This window comes from Ascaphus truei, chromosome 3 (genome assembly GCF_040206685.1).
Source record: "Ascaphus truei isolate aAscTru1 chromosome 3, aAscTru1.hap1, whole genome shotgun sequence".
In the NCBI taxonomy this organism is placed as follows: domain Eukaryota; kingdom Metazoa; phylum Chordata; class Amphibia; order Anura; family Ascaphidae; genus Ascaphus; species Ascaphus truei.
In genome coordinates, this window is record NC_134485.1 from 328,773,467 (window position 1) to 328,789,819 (window position 16,353).

Sequence of the window (16,353 nt, forward strand, 5' to 3'; positions counted from 1 at the left end):
GTCAAACTGCCCATCCACCTCCCATCCACCTCCCAATGAACCACAACACACAGCTCCTAGCAGGGCATTGTGAGCTAAAAAGGCTTCACCGCTGCTTCCGGGTTTGCGCCGCCATGCAACCAGGGACTTGTAGTCCATCAGCTGCCCTCCCTAGATCGTGTCACCGTGCCTAAGGACTACAACTCCCATCATACCTCTGCAATACGTTGCCGCGACAGTAGGAGGGAACGGAGGCGTGACTGAGAGGGGCAGTTACGTCTGTCAACGGCTCCCCGGCAGCGGAGGAGAGGAGGGAGAGCGGACAGAGGTTGCGCTTCCGCATTGGAGACCGGCCGGTGGGTGTTGTTGTGGGTTGTAGCGGGCGGCGGAGGAGGAGGATGAGCAAGCGGTGACCGTGTCGGGACCGGAGGGGCATACCCCCTCCCATCTCCTGTCCCGCGGTGACAGGGGGAAGCCGGGACCTGAGGGACATCCCCCCTCCCATCTCCGCGTTATAACGGGGTTTACCTGTAAAAATATATATATATATATATATATATATATATATATATATATATATATATATATATATATATATATATATATATATATATATATATATATACACATATATATATATATATACATATATATATATACACACACACACACACACACACACACACACACACACACACACACACACACACACACACACACACACACACACACACACACACACACACACACACACACACACACACACACACACACACACACACACACACACACACACACACACACACACACACTGTTCGACAAACCTATACATTTGCTCGCCCCGGGCGAGTAAATATTGGCCCAAGCAGCACACGTTTGGTACTAGGTGGCGAGTAGATTTTTTTGTGATTTGTCAACCACATATATATATATATATATATATATATATATATATATATATATATATATATATATATAAGCAAAAGATTGTAGCGCCAAAAACAGTACCGTGATATATTGTGTAATGAGTGAACTATAGTTCCATCAATCAAATGGATTGTGAAAAGTGCATAAATAATATATAGATTAACATATAAATATAAACTATACTACCTAATAAACTCTATTTAAACACAATCAATATCAATTAGCTTAAAAGTGCAAAAACGTGCTAAAAAAAAAAAGGAACAAGAAAAATAAATAAAAAAGTCCAACCAGTCCTTCAATAATTAGTCCATAGTGGTGGGTATTTGATGTAGATAAATGGGTCTTTGGCTGCTCTCACACGGGGTTAACCACCTCCACAGATATCTAAAAACAGAAAATAGAGAGAGCGCACGCCCCATAGCATAACACTGTATGTAATTTATTAAAAGGGGGAAGGAGGGTGGGGGGTAGGGGGATTGGAATCGCACTCACAAGATTAAAATATATAAAAGGCAGTTTGTGAATTCATATTACCACCATCCGGTTCTGTGTACAGGAAAACGTCTCTGTGGACTCCTCCAGGACTGCCAAACGTGATCACCATGAACCAGGTACCAAGGGCTCCGTTCGCTGTCTGTATGCCGTCCAGAATTCAGCTCTCACTTCCAATGGCCGCTGATAGTATTCCCGCGCTTGGTTTGGCCTCGTGCGTGTGCGCAGCGTCATCGTGACGTAATCGCGCTATCAGTTCCCTGACGCGTTTCGTCACCAACGGGCGACTTTCTCAAAGGGCTAATGATGTATGGAGTCAAGTCCCGCCCTCTTATAGCCAGTCCGTTGCCGGGCAACCCGTAGTGGGGTAATTATTTAACCTGTCTCATGCTTAAAAGCTGGTATTCATTAAGGCACCAAATATATACCAAACTAGCTATACAGAGGCTAAATAAGGGCTAATACACATAGGGAATGGACATGAATAGCAAGAAGAATCTCAAAGACAATATTATTACTGTAAGACAAGATGAACATGCTAAAGGCTCAAAGTAAAACGCAAATACACATTCATACCTACACTTCATTAATATTAGTGATTCATTGTATTGCAATGTATAACTTTTAAATTGATTACCATTGATTTCCCTTTAGGAAGACTAACATAGACAATAAATTAAATGAAAAATGTATATACTCTTAATTGATATCAATAATTATATCATACATTGCACTACATGATATATACATACATATTAAAAAGAGACATAAAAATAAACATAAAAATAAACAATGAAATCAGATATAAGATAATAGATCTCAATAGTAAATAGAACAAGATTACCCATACATCCTAATTCAATATTAATTCCATATATATAAAAAAATTTAGACCACATACAGAAGGCTATTTAAGATTCAACTTTAGTTAAACCGAAACAGGAAGTTGTACAAATATAATAGGTTCACATTCTAAGACAATTTAATATACTTCTATATAAGTATTGATATCTAGTGATACTACAATTATGTTCAGGCTGCATCATATTGCTAGGGGGCTTGATATATTACCCTGATGTTATATCCTGAATAGGCCACATACCATATCTCAAATATTATACATGAAGTAATTACTAAATAACAGATTATACTCATTTCTATAGGGACAAGAAAAATAATATAACAAAGGAATTGTTTAAGAGTTATCTATAAAGAACAAGTAATCATTATAATTATATGCTATGAATATATAAAAATAATTAATAATCATACATATATGTATACACATGCATGTGCATATGTGTACTGGAAAAGGAGAGAGAGAGCGAGTTCAAGGTTCTGATGAATAATAAATGAATGTGGTCATTTCCTTCCAAAATATGGATGTATATAGTAGGACTAATATTAGCCTATTGTGAATACTTTTTTGAATTAGTTGCACTGTGTATTCCTTCAATGAAAATGAATATGGTGAGACCACTGGGGATAGGATGGGAAGATGGGGAAGGAAGGGAAAGGAAGGATAGGGGGGGGGGAGGGGGGGATTGAGGAAGGAGGAAAGGTAGGGGGAAAGGATGGGAAGGGGAGGGGGGGCAGGGGAATAGGAGGAAGGGGGGAGGGGATGAGGAAAACTGCTTGGAATGTGGGAGTGTAGGAAAAAGAGGACTGAGGAAGAGAACTGATGACTGGGTTCCCTTGATAAGAGCGACGAGAATCCAAGAGGTCAGGAGATCAGACCAGTGTACTGGCATCCAGACACTCATTGAGTCCTCCAGGGGTGAGGGTCCCCAACTGGTGGATCCAATAAGTCTCCTGTCTGCACAGGATCTTATAACGATCGCCTCCCAGAGTACAGGGTGAAATATATTCCAGGCCCATAATTGTCATACATTTTGGGTCTTGATTATGTATAGTTTTATAGTGTCGGGAAATACTATTGACAATTAATCCCTTTATGACACTCCTTCTGTGCTCTAGGAAACGGGTGCAGAGGGATCTGGTGGTGCGTCCAATATAGCGTAATCCGCAACCACACTGAATGCAGTACACCACAAATGAACTGAGACAGTTAATGTAATTTCTAACCTGATAGATAATATCTCTATTGGGAGAACTGAAATCGGACCGGACCTTTAAATGTCTACAGGTAATGCATCTACCTCGTCCACATTTATGATTTCCTTTAAGGCCATTTGGAGCTAATTTATCAGAGATATTTACTGATTTTAATTTAGTTGGAGCTATGATACTCTTCATACTTCTGGCCTTTCTGTAGACAATTGATGCCCGATCCGGAAGAATGCCCTTCAAATGAGGATCACATCTGAGAACTCCCCAGTGATTGCTCATAATTTTTTGAATAAAAGCATTAGCATGTTCATCTTGTCTTAATAATATTGTCTTTGAGATTCTTCTTGCTATTCATGTCCATTCCCTATGTGTATTAGCCCTTATTTAGCCTCTGTATAGCTAGTTTGGTATATATTTGGTGCCTTAATGAATACCAGCTTTTAAGCATGAGACAGGTTAAATAATTACCCCACTACGGGTTGCCCGGCAACGGACTGGCTATAAGAGGGCGGGACTTGACTCCATACATCATTAGCCCTTTGAGAAAGTCGCCCGTTGGTGACGAAACGCGTCAGGGAACTGATAGCGCGATTACGTCACGATGACGCTGCGCACACGCACGAGGCCAAACCAAGCGCGGGAATACTATCAGCGGCCATTGGAAGTGAGAGCTGAATTCTGGACGGCATACAGACAGCGAACGGAGCCCTTGGTACCTGGTTCATGGTGATCACGTTTGGCAGTCCTGGAGGAGTCCACAGAGACGTTTTCCTGTACACAGAACCGGATGGTGGTAATATGAATTCACAAACTGCCTTTTATATATTTTAATCTTGTGAGTGCGATTCCAATCCCCCTACCCCCCACCCTCCTTCCCCCTTTTAATAAATTACATACAGTGTTATGCTATGGGGCGTGCGCTCTCTCTATTTTCTGTTTTTAGATTATATATATATATATATATATATATATATACACATATATATATATATATATATATATACACATATATATATATATATATACAGTATATCTTGTCCCATTGCCCATACCATCGCGCAGCTCAGCTTCTCCTGACACCACAGGTAGGCTTCAGCACCACACAGAAGCAGTAGCCAGTGTATTTCCCAGAGGAGGGGGGAAACAGGGTTACACATTTAAAAAAACAAAACAAAAGAATAACTATTCTCAATTACATTTTTAACGTATTACAGTATAAAGTAACCAGAATTTTTTGTTTCTATAGCAATCATTTACAAAGTCACATCCCCTTCCTCTTCTGAAACAGGCTCTGGCATACCCCTTTTTGAGCCCTGCCCTCTCTCAGCAGTGCACCAATTGTATCTAGTGACTGCCTGGTCACATGATGTTCCCCATAGAACTGTGCATCTTTGGTCGTCCTCTGCCCCCTGAGCCAAATCTTCGCCAATCGATCACAGGAAAACGGATCAATCGGCAACTTATCTAATTACTTATTGTGTGGATTGTATTGATGCACATCTTAAAGGGGAAAAACTGCTGCTTTAAATAAACAAATATTATTTCTCCACATTAGTCTTAACGGAACTTATTATCAGCAACATCCATTATAGTTAATGCTATGCTCATTACGGGAGAAAAACAGACTCACCGCTAGTATTCCCTGCTTCAGCACAGACTAGAAAGGTAAATGCGGCATAGGGATGTGTGGTATCCCTAGAACGGTTGAAAATATGGTCTGCTTTCCACCATACGGTAGCAGGTCTACCCCGTGGACTCAAGGCTGCCTCCCGGGAGGACCCTTCCTAGTTCAATGTACTGGACAGGATAGCTGCAGACGTCCGGAGACAACTGTATAATTTAGACATACACAGTATCGTTCTCATTCACTGGTCTGCTTTAATGGGCATATGCATCAGTTCTTATAGCCCTTTCGGGGCGTTGTCACATATATGTAATTCATTCAGGTTGCCAAGTTGCCATGTACACTTAACAAAAGCCAGTTGTCCTTAACAATGCCATATTCCTTTCAGTTACCCCCCAGCCCAGCTGTCGTTGCTATAGTTATCCGTAACAATGCCATATTCCTTTCAGTTACCCCCCCAGCCCAGCTGTCGTTGCTATACAGTAGTTATTTTGCTGACGTGACAGTCTGAATATTTTTAGGATTCCGGTCAAACAGTATATCTGGGGCTTGATCTCAGCAGGGAGCAACTGTATTTGAAGTGTCTTCTGGTCTCTACACATTGTAGCTGAGCTTGACAAAAATGGAGCGTACATTCTTAAACATATAAACATAGGACTCCTACCAAAATATACATTAACAACGGTAAAGGGGTCCCTAGTATAAGAGGGGATGCCCATGTTACCCAGAATCCGGTATAGGGGTTCTTGGGGTACTCCAAACCATACATAAGGTTGCAAAGAGTTTGAAAAGTCTAAGTCCGGTATAGTGTTTGGGGAATATGGCTAGTAGGAATAAAAGTGCAATTTCTTATTCCATAACCATAAGACTTAGAAAAGTATAAAGTATATATTTTATTAAACAGTATGTTTAAAATGTGTATATGCTTGTGCACAGTAATATGAGCTGGGGCTTACAGTTCCAGTGGTCCGAGACTATGTGGCTACCAAGTTTGGCATCATCAAGTCTGCTCGATTCCCGGACATGAAAGCCTTAGAGGTTGCTAAGTGTGAAAGCCATTTGGGTACCTGAGTTAGCCTCAAGTACTTTTTTCATCCTTGGGTGAATGGAAGTTCTTGGACCACCATTTGCCCTAACCCAGACTTTGAGGAGCGAAACTCAGTGGGTGGCTTCTGCATGACAAGTGACAGAGGTGCCAAGTTGGCGCATGCCCTTGTTAGATTCTGAATCCACACCTGCCCAGACTCGGTAGACAGGCAGCGCCCTAATTGGCTGGTAGGATATTTCCCACGCTCGGATTGGCTGTAGCATGTCATGACTTACCTCTGAAATACTGTAAGAAACCCCCAGCCAATCCGGACGGCGGATTCTAAGCACCGGAACAGCAGCGGCAAATTCAAAACGACCAAAAGATGCTCTTGGAGAAATAGCACCGAGCCGGCTTCAGAAATTTCAAGGCCCATTTTTCGAGGCCAAGTTCTGAGAATTGACCGTAGCAGTCGTGGGTAGGATTGCAAGCCGAAAACAATTCCAGGACGATTGGAACTAACTCCCGGTCAAGGGATTTCAGTATCTCCGGAAGAAAGAGAGCGGTGGCGTCAGGAACTTCATGCTGATTTCAGTTCCAGGACATTTGGGACTAAGTCCCGGTCAACCCAAAGACTTTGTTGTATGTTCTATTTCACCTAGGAAAGTCTAGTTTTGTATCCCAGACCCCCAGTAAGTGTGTTTTCTCATATACTTTGTGTTTTTGTGCTTAGCCTATTTTTAAGTGAATAAATGACAATTTATTTTACCACCTTGTTTTGCTCAGTGTTATGATCCCGGTATAAAAAGGTGTAAATGCCTGATCTTCCGTGACAATCAACTAATACAGTACTACGATTAATATAACGTTAAGTAATGTAACAGATTTTAGTGTATCTTCCCCTTAGTTATTACAACCCCATCACTGATTAGTTTTCTACGGTACATTCTTCTATTTTGAATCGCTATTCAGGAAATGCCACTGGAATGCCTAACTGATCTCTCATCTGTTGCCTGCGTTGCTCCTGGAATGTTTTGTCAATAAAACAACTCTCCAGAATCATGAACTTGTTTTGCAAAATAAAAAATCATCTATTACACTGCGTTAAAAGCACTATTTCTATTGGGCTCACTGCTTCTTTTCTTTCAGGCAGGCACACATGCAATACTTCAAATAGGTTAAATCTGTTTTAGAGACACCTGGAGCTAGGTTAGCATATATCAGAGCAGGGGTGCGCAAACTTTTTAGTCTGCACCCCCCTGCCTGCTCTCCTCCCATGCTCGTTCCCCCCCCCACAACATCATGTGACCCAGCGACGTCATTTAACTGGTCTCTGACCAGGTTAGTGAGTTACAGAGGCCTCAAGTGTGCTCCCCGGCATTTAATTTAAATGCTTTGGGGAAGGGCGCGGGTCCTCTATAAGTGTAGCGCCCCCCCCCCCCCCTGAAAATCACGTGCCCCCCAGTTTGCGCACCCCTGTACTGTTAGAGCATCCTTTGACTCCTCAATGTACAGTATTACTAACCTATTGGAAGTTCCCTGTTGCCTGGAAGATAAGATACAATACAGAGTTAGATCCTATACTGGGGGCATTATCAAGTATGTGATGATTTTGGAGGATATCGCACCTCTTTATTGACCCTTTGTTTACAGGCAAAAGTACTGAGTTGGATTATATAAAACCACAATTGGTTTAGCCCTTTCTGGAAATGCTGTTTACTTACAGTATAACCTATTTTGTAAACTCAAAAAAGCATAAAAAGCACTCACCTTTAAAGGGTTACAAAGCCAAATATCTGAACAAGCTCTGTAGGTCAGTGGTAACGTGGCTCCCAGCTAACAAGTCAAACATGCACATGCACACAGAACTGTGCTGTTACTGTATAATATCTGAAGGAGGGATTAGCTCTCAAATAAAAGGCACAGCATATTTATTCAGCAGGAAGGGGGGGGGGGGGCGAGGGAGGGAGACAGAGAGACACTAGAGGAAAAAGCAAATACTGTAGGCTCAGTTGGGTCAGGTCTGACTTAAGTTTTGCATTTAGCCTATTTTCTAAAATACAAAGAAATAATTACAAAAACTATAGTCGTTCTAATTAAAAAAAAAAGGAGTAGTGGATTTAAAAACAGGGCAATTTACAGTGTAAGTGAATGAAGAGACTGGTCTATTGTGTTCCCTAATAAGCAATATCAACTTTCACCTGAACACCTTTATACATTGAAGCTGACTGCAGGGCATTGTCAGGAGATGGTGCCAGTCAGTGTTGAATCATTGTAACTACTCTGGATCCAGGCACCGCTTTCCCTGAGCCTCAGCGCGCCTCCGCACTTGGCAAACAACTATGTCCCAGGCCTTAGGCTGCGGCCCCGCTGGCGCTGACCATGCTCATGCTTGGGAGCGGTGATGTCACCAACTCTCTAAGCATAAGTGCCGGGTGTCCTGCCTTGTTATTTTCCTATTTGTAACCTATTTTGTAAACTCAAAAAAGCATAAAAAGCACTCACCTTTAAAGGGTTACAAAGCCAAATATCTGAACAAGCTCTGTAGGTCAGTGGTAACGTGGCTCCCAGCTAACAAGTCAAACATGCACATGCACACAGAACTGTGCTGCTACTGTATAATATCTGAAGGAGGGATTATCTCTCAAATTAAAGGCACAGCATATTTATTCAGCAGGAAGGGGGGGCGAGAGACTAGAGGAAAAAGCAAATAGGCGCAGTTGAGTCAGATCTGACTTCAGTTTTACATTTAGCCTACTGTATTTTCTAAAATACAAATTAATAATTACAAAAACTATAGTTGATTGAAAAAAAAGGAGTAGTGTATTTAAAGTGAGGGCAACTTACAATGTAAGTGCATGAAGAGAATGGCCTAATAAGCAATATCAGGAGCCAAGAACTTTCACCTGAACACCTTTGGACTGGAGCTGAGTGCAGGGCATTGCCAGGGGATGCGGTGCCAGTCGGTGTTGAATGATTGAAACCACTGAATGTGTTTCATGTTTACATTTGCCTAATTTCAAATGAGCAAGAAATACGATATTGCTAAGGAAAATAAGAAGAAATATAAGGCATAAAAAGCCGGACATGAAATGATTTTATACTGGAGCTCCCTGCAGTGCTTGGAAAACATTGAAAAGAGCTAATCTTCAGACACACAAGAGTTAAGGCATCAACAGCTGCTTGCAGGTGAGCTCAGGTGAACTATGCAGCCCTAATAACACTGACTATTAATGCAGCCAAAGCTGCACAGCTCGCTCAAATAATTTGGAGGGAAACAGGGAGGAGGAAATAAAAAAAGAAGAAGCTGATGGGGGAATAAGAGAGGGGAGAGGAAAAATTAGTGAAGCAATAAGAGACGGGGGAGGAAAAAGTAATGCAGTTCCATGTGTTATATGATAGTTAGATCACCCAGCACATATAGTACTTGCACTTTTAGTTTTTATACTTTACTGCAGAGGTCCCAACTCCAGTCCTAATTTTGCTGCTATTGTCTGATTTTGCTGCACTTATTGTATAATTATAATTCCTTGTACTGTATTCTTTGTGAAGCGCCGAGTACACTTTTGGCGCTATATAAATAAAGACATACAATACAATACAAGGACCGCTAACAGTGCAGGATTTAAGGATATCCTCTCATTAGCACAGGTGGTCCAATCATTTTGACTGAACCACCTGTGCTCTAGCAGGGGTATCCGTAAAACCTGCACTGTTAGTGGTCCTTGATGACTGGAGTTGGGGACCTCTGTTTTACTGGAATGCGTTTGGGATGAGACAAAAAATCTAAAAGTAAACACAAGATCAGTGCACATCCAAATTCACTATGACCCAATATTTCCGACAGATCGAGACTTTGGGCTAAGGTGTGGGATGTGAAAAGATGGGTTTGTGGATAGGTCCAGGATTAGGGGATATGTCACTAAAGAGTTGGAGTAATAGTAAAGCGAGGAAAAGAGAGTAGGAGAGAGTTGTTGGATTTTTTGGAGTGATGGGGATGATGATAAGGATGATGAAAGAAGCAGATGGAGTTGATGGATGCAAAATGAGGGAGATTTCAGAAGAGAAGGGGACATTAGGAAAGGAGGGTTTAGGGGAGAAAGTGTGGAGGAAAAAGTGCAAGTGAGAGAGCAGAGGTAAGTAAGGGAGTGCAAAATAACAGTAGTCCAAAGCTGAGAAAGGGCTGAGGTAATTACTTCAAATTAAGTTGTAGTGTTTCCAGTGCGAGGTGTTGAGAAGTGCAGACCGCAAACGGCAAAAAAATCCGCAAGAGCCCATTCCCCGCCGCCTTTGGGGCAAGAGAGATTTAGGCTGAAGAGGTTCTGATTGAATTCAGCTGTATAATGCAGGTCCTGTAGTTCAGAGCAATACAAATTGCAAGGGGGGAGGGCGTTGTGACAAGCACAGCAAGGAATTGCAGATTTTAACCGTTGGCATGCTGTTTCTGTGTAGAGGCGTGTAGCTCTTTTGGAACCTTTTTAGATGTCCGCATTTGGGGCGACTGAGATGTAGGCTGAAGAGGAATAGCCCCTAAGTTATATTAAGAGGAGACCTGGATCCCCCTGACAGGCAGGGGACATGCAGTGCCTTCCTACGGTCTTACATATATTTTATGAGTTAGAGCAGCGATGTGCAAACAACCTGTGCTGCACCCCCCTACCTGCTCTGCTCCTCCGTCGCGCCCCCCCTCACCTCTAATGTTGCATCAAATGATGCTGCGGGATAATGTGATGTCACGTGACCCGCGGTGTCATTTGACGTCATGCCTCCATGGCAACGGGCGTCATTTGACTCCGCGTTGTCATAGAGACGCTTGACTGGAGCCGGGTAAGTTTAGCAAGCTTACAGAGGCCTCGCGGTCTCAGCGCGGGACCTCTGTAAACGCCGCGCCAACCCCAGAAAAGTCTCACGCCCCCAGTTTGCACACCGCTGAAATAGAGGACCACATGGCAGTAACCCAGTGTGCAATTATAGGCATACATGATGTTTTTGCCATGACACGTAAAAAAGAGGACAGTCAGTGAAGGATGAGTAACAGGAGTGGAGAAGGGACATGTTACATTATCTAGCTCATATATTTTCAGTGTCTTCTAAAGACATTTGTAATACAGGGGCTCTTATATTGCGACAACGCTGATTCAGAGATATAGCACAGAGAGTCCCATTAATATCTATGGGGCTTTCTGTGCGATAGATTGGGGCTATTACAGAAGAAGGGCTATAGAGAAATGTCAGCAGAGGAGAATAAAAGAGTACCTACACTCACACAGAAACGTACAAAACATGTAAAGGTTATATCACCTCAAACCTGTATGAGACACACTGTACACAGGATTTGGAAATGGCGTTTGGCTCCTCACTCCATTTGCTAATCTCACAACTCCATCAGAACGCAGGTGCAGTGTTGTCACGGGGGACTCCTGTGGCGGGTAGGATCTCGGTGGCCGGAACAGCAGGAAGCGTAGTAGGGGTCACAAGCAGGGGTCCGAGGCAGGCGGCAGGTAGCGCAGTCAGGAAACAAGCAGGGGTCCGAGGCAGGCGGCAGGTAGCGAAGTCAGGTAACAAGCAGGGGTCCGAGGCAGGCGGCAGGTAGCGAAGTCGGGTAACAAGCAGAGGTCGGCAACGAGGAGACTGGAACAGGACAGGTGGGGCGGGACAGGGACTGAGAACAGGGAGCAGGGACTGAGACCAGGGAGCAGGAATAACCAGGGACAAGCCAGATTACTAGCAAGGACCTTTACTGTGAACAGACTATGGTACAGGTACATAAACAGATCAGGATCAAAGACAGGCATGTGCATGGGAGTCTGACTTGAAGCAAAGGCAAAACCAACAGACAGGAAGCAAGCTATAAGGACAGAGACAGGAGCAACAAGAAGACAGACAGACAGAGGAACCCAGAGCCAACAGAAGGCAGCAGCACACCCAGTGGACAAGGAAGCTATGGCTAGGCAGGAGGTCTAGGCAATCTTGACATTACTCCCCCCTCTCAAGAGCGTTCTCCGGACGATCCTCCAGGCTCTTCCCGGAGGCCTTGATGAAAAGTGGACTCAAGGTGACCCATCTCTGGTGGTTTGTCAGCGGGCAGAGAGTACTCCACAGGTACAGACTGAAAAAGTCCATCAGAAAGCCGACAGAGGAATTCAATTCTCTCTCGGAACAGTTGAATGTCAGGATGCATCAACCCAAATGCCAGAGAATCTGTGAGCAGTAAGCTTGACTTTGCAGAGTAGGTCACAGGCTCAGCAGAGGACGCATCAGATATTCGTAGATAAACGGAAGAACGTGCGCTTGTCTTCACAGCAGGAGCAGAGGAGCCAGTAGATCCTCCTGACAATCCTCCAGGTTTAGCAAGGTGTCCCTGATGGAAGGCCGACTCACGATGGCCTTCGGACAACACTCCAAGTTTTGCAGGAACATAGGGATCAGCAACAACTCCGGACAACCCTCCAGGCTCTTCAGGGAAATCTTGATGGAAGGCCAACTTAATGTGTACGTCAAGTGCTGATGGGAAATCTGTGAGAGGTGCATTTATCCTTATCGCAAGAGCGTTGGCATCAGCATCAAGAATATTAGGCATAGCAAGGAACTTCACAAGGGATCCGTCTAACGTCATAGCAGGGGCATCGGGAACAGATACATCAGGCTCTTCACATGCGGCAGAGGGGACATATTCACTTTCCGTGGTCTCTTTTTGTGACCAATATATCTCTTTTAGTTTTGGAATCTGGAACTTCCCAATGGATACGTTCAACTCCATTGCAGAGGCATGGACATCAGGAATGTGGGCATCAATGACGGGTGCAGACTTTTCACATGTGTAAGTGGGAACATAGAATTCACGCTCCATGGTCTCCTTTTGTGACTGCCGTTTCGTGGTATCACCTAAAGTCTCATTAAGACCAGCTATTTGATTTTTCAGCTCTTGAAGCTGTCCTTCTGCACTTCTTTTCCCACTCAATGCAGTTCTCAGTTCGGCTTCTTTGGAGTTGAGTCGCGACTCCATATCTCCCAGCTGACTCAGAGTAAAGCTTAAATATGTTTCATCTTCTTCATTTCTGATCTGCAGCTGCCGGTACTCCTCCCGGGCATTGTCCAGCTTCAGCTGCAGCCGGACCTTATCACGGGCTGTGTGGTCCAATAATTTGCAGGCATCGGCCATTTTGACCTCATAGCGCTGTGTCAGGCCAGCCACTTGACAGACGGAAACCTTCTCTCTCTCCTCCTTTTTGGCAAGCTGTGTCTTGAGCTCAGCGATCTGCGCCTGCAGCACTGTGGGTTGCTGAGATGTGTGTTCAGCTGCTAGCTTTAGCTCTTCCTCCAGCGAGGCTCTGGTTATGCTCAGTGTGGCTTTCAGCTCCTCATGCTGTTCTTTGGGGACACACTGGGTACTCAAATAATCTTGCAGCATCCTTATTTTGTAGGCAGTCTGGAAACTTTCTTCCTGCAGAACTCGCTGCTTTTCTTCAGCATTTACCCATTTCTCTTTGGTGTCCTGCAGATGTGTACGCAGTTCTCGCAGCTGACTCTGCAGCATATTTTCTGCTTGTGTGCGCCGCTCCAGGGAGACATGTTCTTCTTGCAGCACTCTCTCTGCATTCTGCAGTGCTGTCTGCACGTCTAACTTTTCCTGGGCCAACTGTTTCTTCTCCTCTCCTAATTCATGGAGTTTCTTATCTCCTTCACTGACTTGGACATAGAGATTCTTGCACTCTTGGGTTACAGTTTCAAAACTGATATTTAACCCTTCGAAGATTTCTCTCATAGAACGTATCTCTGTTGTCAAGTAGCATCTCTCCTCCCGATCGACTTCCATCTCTTTCTTGAAGTAGCAAATATCCTCATGGGAGACTTTAAGCTCTGTATTAAGCCTGCCAATTTCCTTCATAGAGATTTCCAGGAATTCGTTACTTTTAGAAGCGTGGCGCCGATTCTCAGCAGCATCAGCATATGCCTTCTCCAGCTCACCTGACATGACATCCAGGTCACTCTCCAACTGGTGTTTTTCTTTTTCCTGGAGAAGACACTTAGCAATTGCTGAGGATAGACCGCTCTGTAGTGCAGCCTTAGCTTCTTGCGCTTTATCTAAACGTCCATGAAGACAATCAATCTCTTTTCGTGCAGCTTGAAGCGTCTGAGTAGGAGCATCTTTCTTCTCTTCCACTATTCTTGGGATACGTCTGTGAGTTGCCTTAAGCTGCAGCATATCTCTTTCATCAAATGCAGAATCTGAGGTTAAATTTTCATTCTTAATTCCTTCTGCAACTTCCACAGTAATGCCTCCCTTCTTTTTCTTCTTCTTCCTTGCTTTGAGAAGTTCTGAAGAATCAGTGGTACTGTGTTCACATTTACTGCTCAAGACTGTTTGAGTGGGAGCCATAATTAAACCACACTTCCCAAGAAACCAGCAACAGTTCTAGTCTCAGAAAAAAAATGTTTTTTCGTTATGAACGCAATAATTCTTGCAGAACACTTAGCAACAACAAAAAAAAACCTTTCAAAATCCCAACTTGGATTTCCAAAAAAGAAACGAAAGTACTTATCTTCAACCATGCGCATGTGGTCTGCTGCAGCAGGCAGGAAAGGGTGCAGGCAGAAGAAGAATCTGTTCCAGCGAGATCCAGAAGTGGCCTTTACTTTCTGTCACGGGGGACTCCTGTGGCGGGTAGGATCTCGGTGGCCGGAACAGCAGGAAGCGTAGTAGGGGTCACAAGCAGGGGTCCGAGGCAGGCGGCAGGTAGCGAAGTCAGGTAACAAGCAGGGGTCCGAGGCAGGTGGCAGGTAGCGAAGTCAGGTAACAAGCAGAGGTCGGCAACGAGGAGACTGGAACAGGACAGGCGGGGCGGGACAGGGACTGAGAACAGGGAGCAGGGACTGAGACCGGGGAGCAGGAATAACCAGGGACAAGCCAGATTACTAGCAAGGACCTTTACTGTGAACAGACTATGGTACAGGTACATAAACAGATCAGGATCAAAGACAGGCATGTGCATGGGAGTCTGACTTGAAGCAAAGGCAAAACCAACAGACAGGAAGCAAGCTATAAGGACAGAGACAGGAGCAACAAGAAGACAGACAGACAGAGGAACCCAGAGCCAACAGAAGGCAGCAGCACACCAAGTGGACAAGGAAGCTATGGCTAGGCAGGAGGTCTAGGCAATCCTGACAAGTGTACAGCAAGGCGCAGAAGTTGACTCATTGTGTCATTGAGCGCACATCTAATCTGTTAAACGTTGATTGAAATGTCTGGATATTTCTAGGGACGTCATACTCCACTTGCCTTAGAAGGTTGAACAGACTGTCATTGCTTCTGGCATTTTATACAATATTTTAGTCATAACAATATTCCAGGTCACATTGAGAAGGATCCGTGAATTTTCCTTGCTGAAGTTCAAGAAAATACTGTAAAATACAGATGTTAAGTGCGGTACAAAAAGTAACAGGTCAATGCAAAAAAAGGAAATATAAATGGTTCAGGAATTAGAGATGATTTATTTATAAAATGTTTTACCAGGAAGTAATACATTGAGAGTTACCTCTCGTTTTCAAGTATGTCCTGGGCATAGAGTTATGATGACTGTCACAGGAGACCAGGACTATCACACCAGGGATCAATTCGCCAGACAGAAACACAAGAGTTTGTAAAATCAATTTATTGGAAAAAGAACTATCCACAACTATACAGATAAACAGACAACACACATACTCACAACTGGAAAATTCGCCCTCATTGACTGAACCTGTGACGTGGCCAATGCTCGGCCGCCGCGCCAAATCTTGTATTTTGGTCAAGGCAATCGCGCCTTGTGCACACACGCGCACACACCAACTGGGGCCTGCCCCTAAGAGGGCTGTGCCTTGTGTGCGGTGCGCATGCTGTCGCGCACGCAGCCATGGCCACTGGGGACCAAGCCTTAGCATAAGCTTGGGGCTGTTTTGGCAGCTAACAGCACTAATTAGCCACCTGGGCTGAAGCCTTTAAAAAACAGGAAGCCTGCAGTGCAGTGTTGTTGCTGTTCTGAACTGTAGCGAGAAGGTGCTCACTCTGAAGATTGTTTGCCCTCCTATCTATATATAGATGCAACTGCCTGTTCTGCTCCGCTTGCCTTGTGGTGCTGCACGGCATCCTCTCCCGCGCCGCGAGATTCCAGTGGCCAGACTTAATGGCCCATCGGATTAACACAGCGGGGGTCCCTCCGTTTTAATGGGACTCGCGCTGTGTGAATCCTGCCTG

The 16,353-nt window shown here is 44.1% G+C and overlaps 2 protein-coding genes across 2 annotated transcripts in view; both read right to left on the reverse strand.

Annotated features, from left to right (window-relative positions):
* Positions 1 to 7,992, reverse strand: part of LOC142489888 (retinol dehydrogenase 16-like) — a 73,820-nt gene extending 65,828 nt beyond the window's left edge. The window contains exon 1 of the mRNA XM_075591447.1: positions 7,890 to 7,992. The gene's annotated coding sequence lies outside the window, so the exon portion shown is untranslated. The remainder of the gene's footprint in view (positions 1 to 7,889) is intronic.
* Positions 1 to 8,022, reverse strand: part of LOC142489887 (retinol dehydrogenase 7-like) — a 40,796-nt gene extending 32,774 nt beyond the window's left edge. Inside the window, exon 1 of the mRNA XM_075591444.1 lies at positions 7,890 to 8,022. The gene's annotated coding sequence lies outside the window, so the exon portion shown is untranslated. The remainder of the gene's footprint in view (positions 1 to 7,889) is intronic.
* Between the last annotated feature and the right edge of the window lie 8,331 nt (positions 8,023 to 16,353).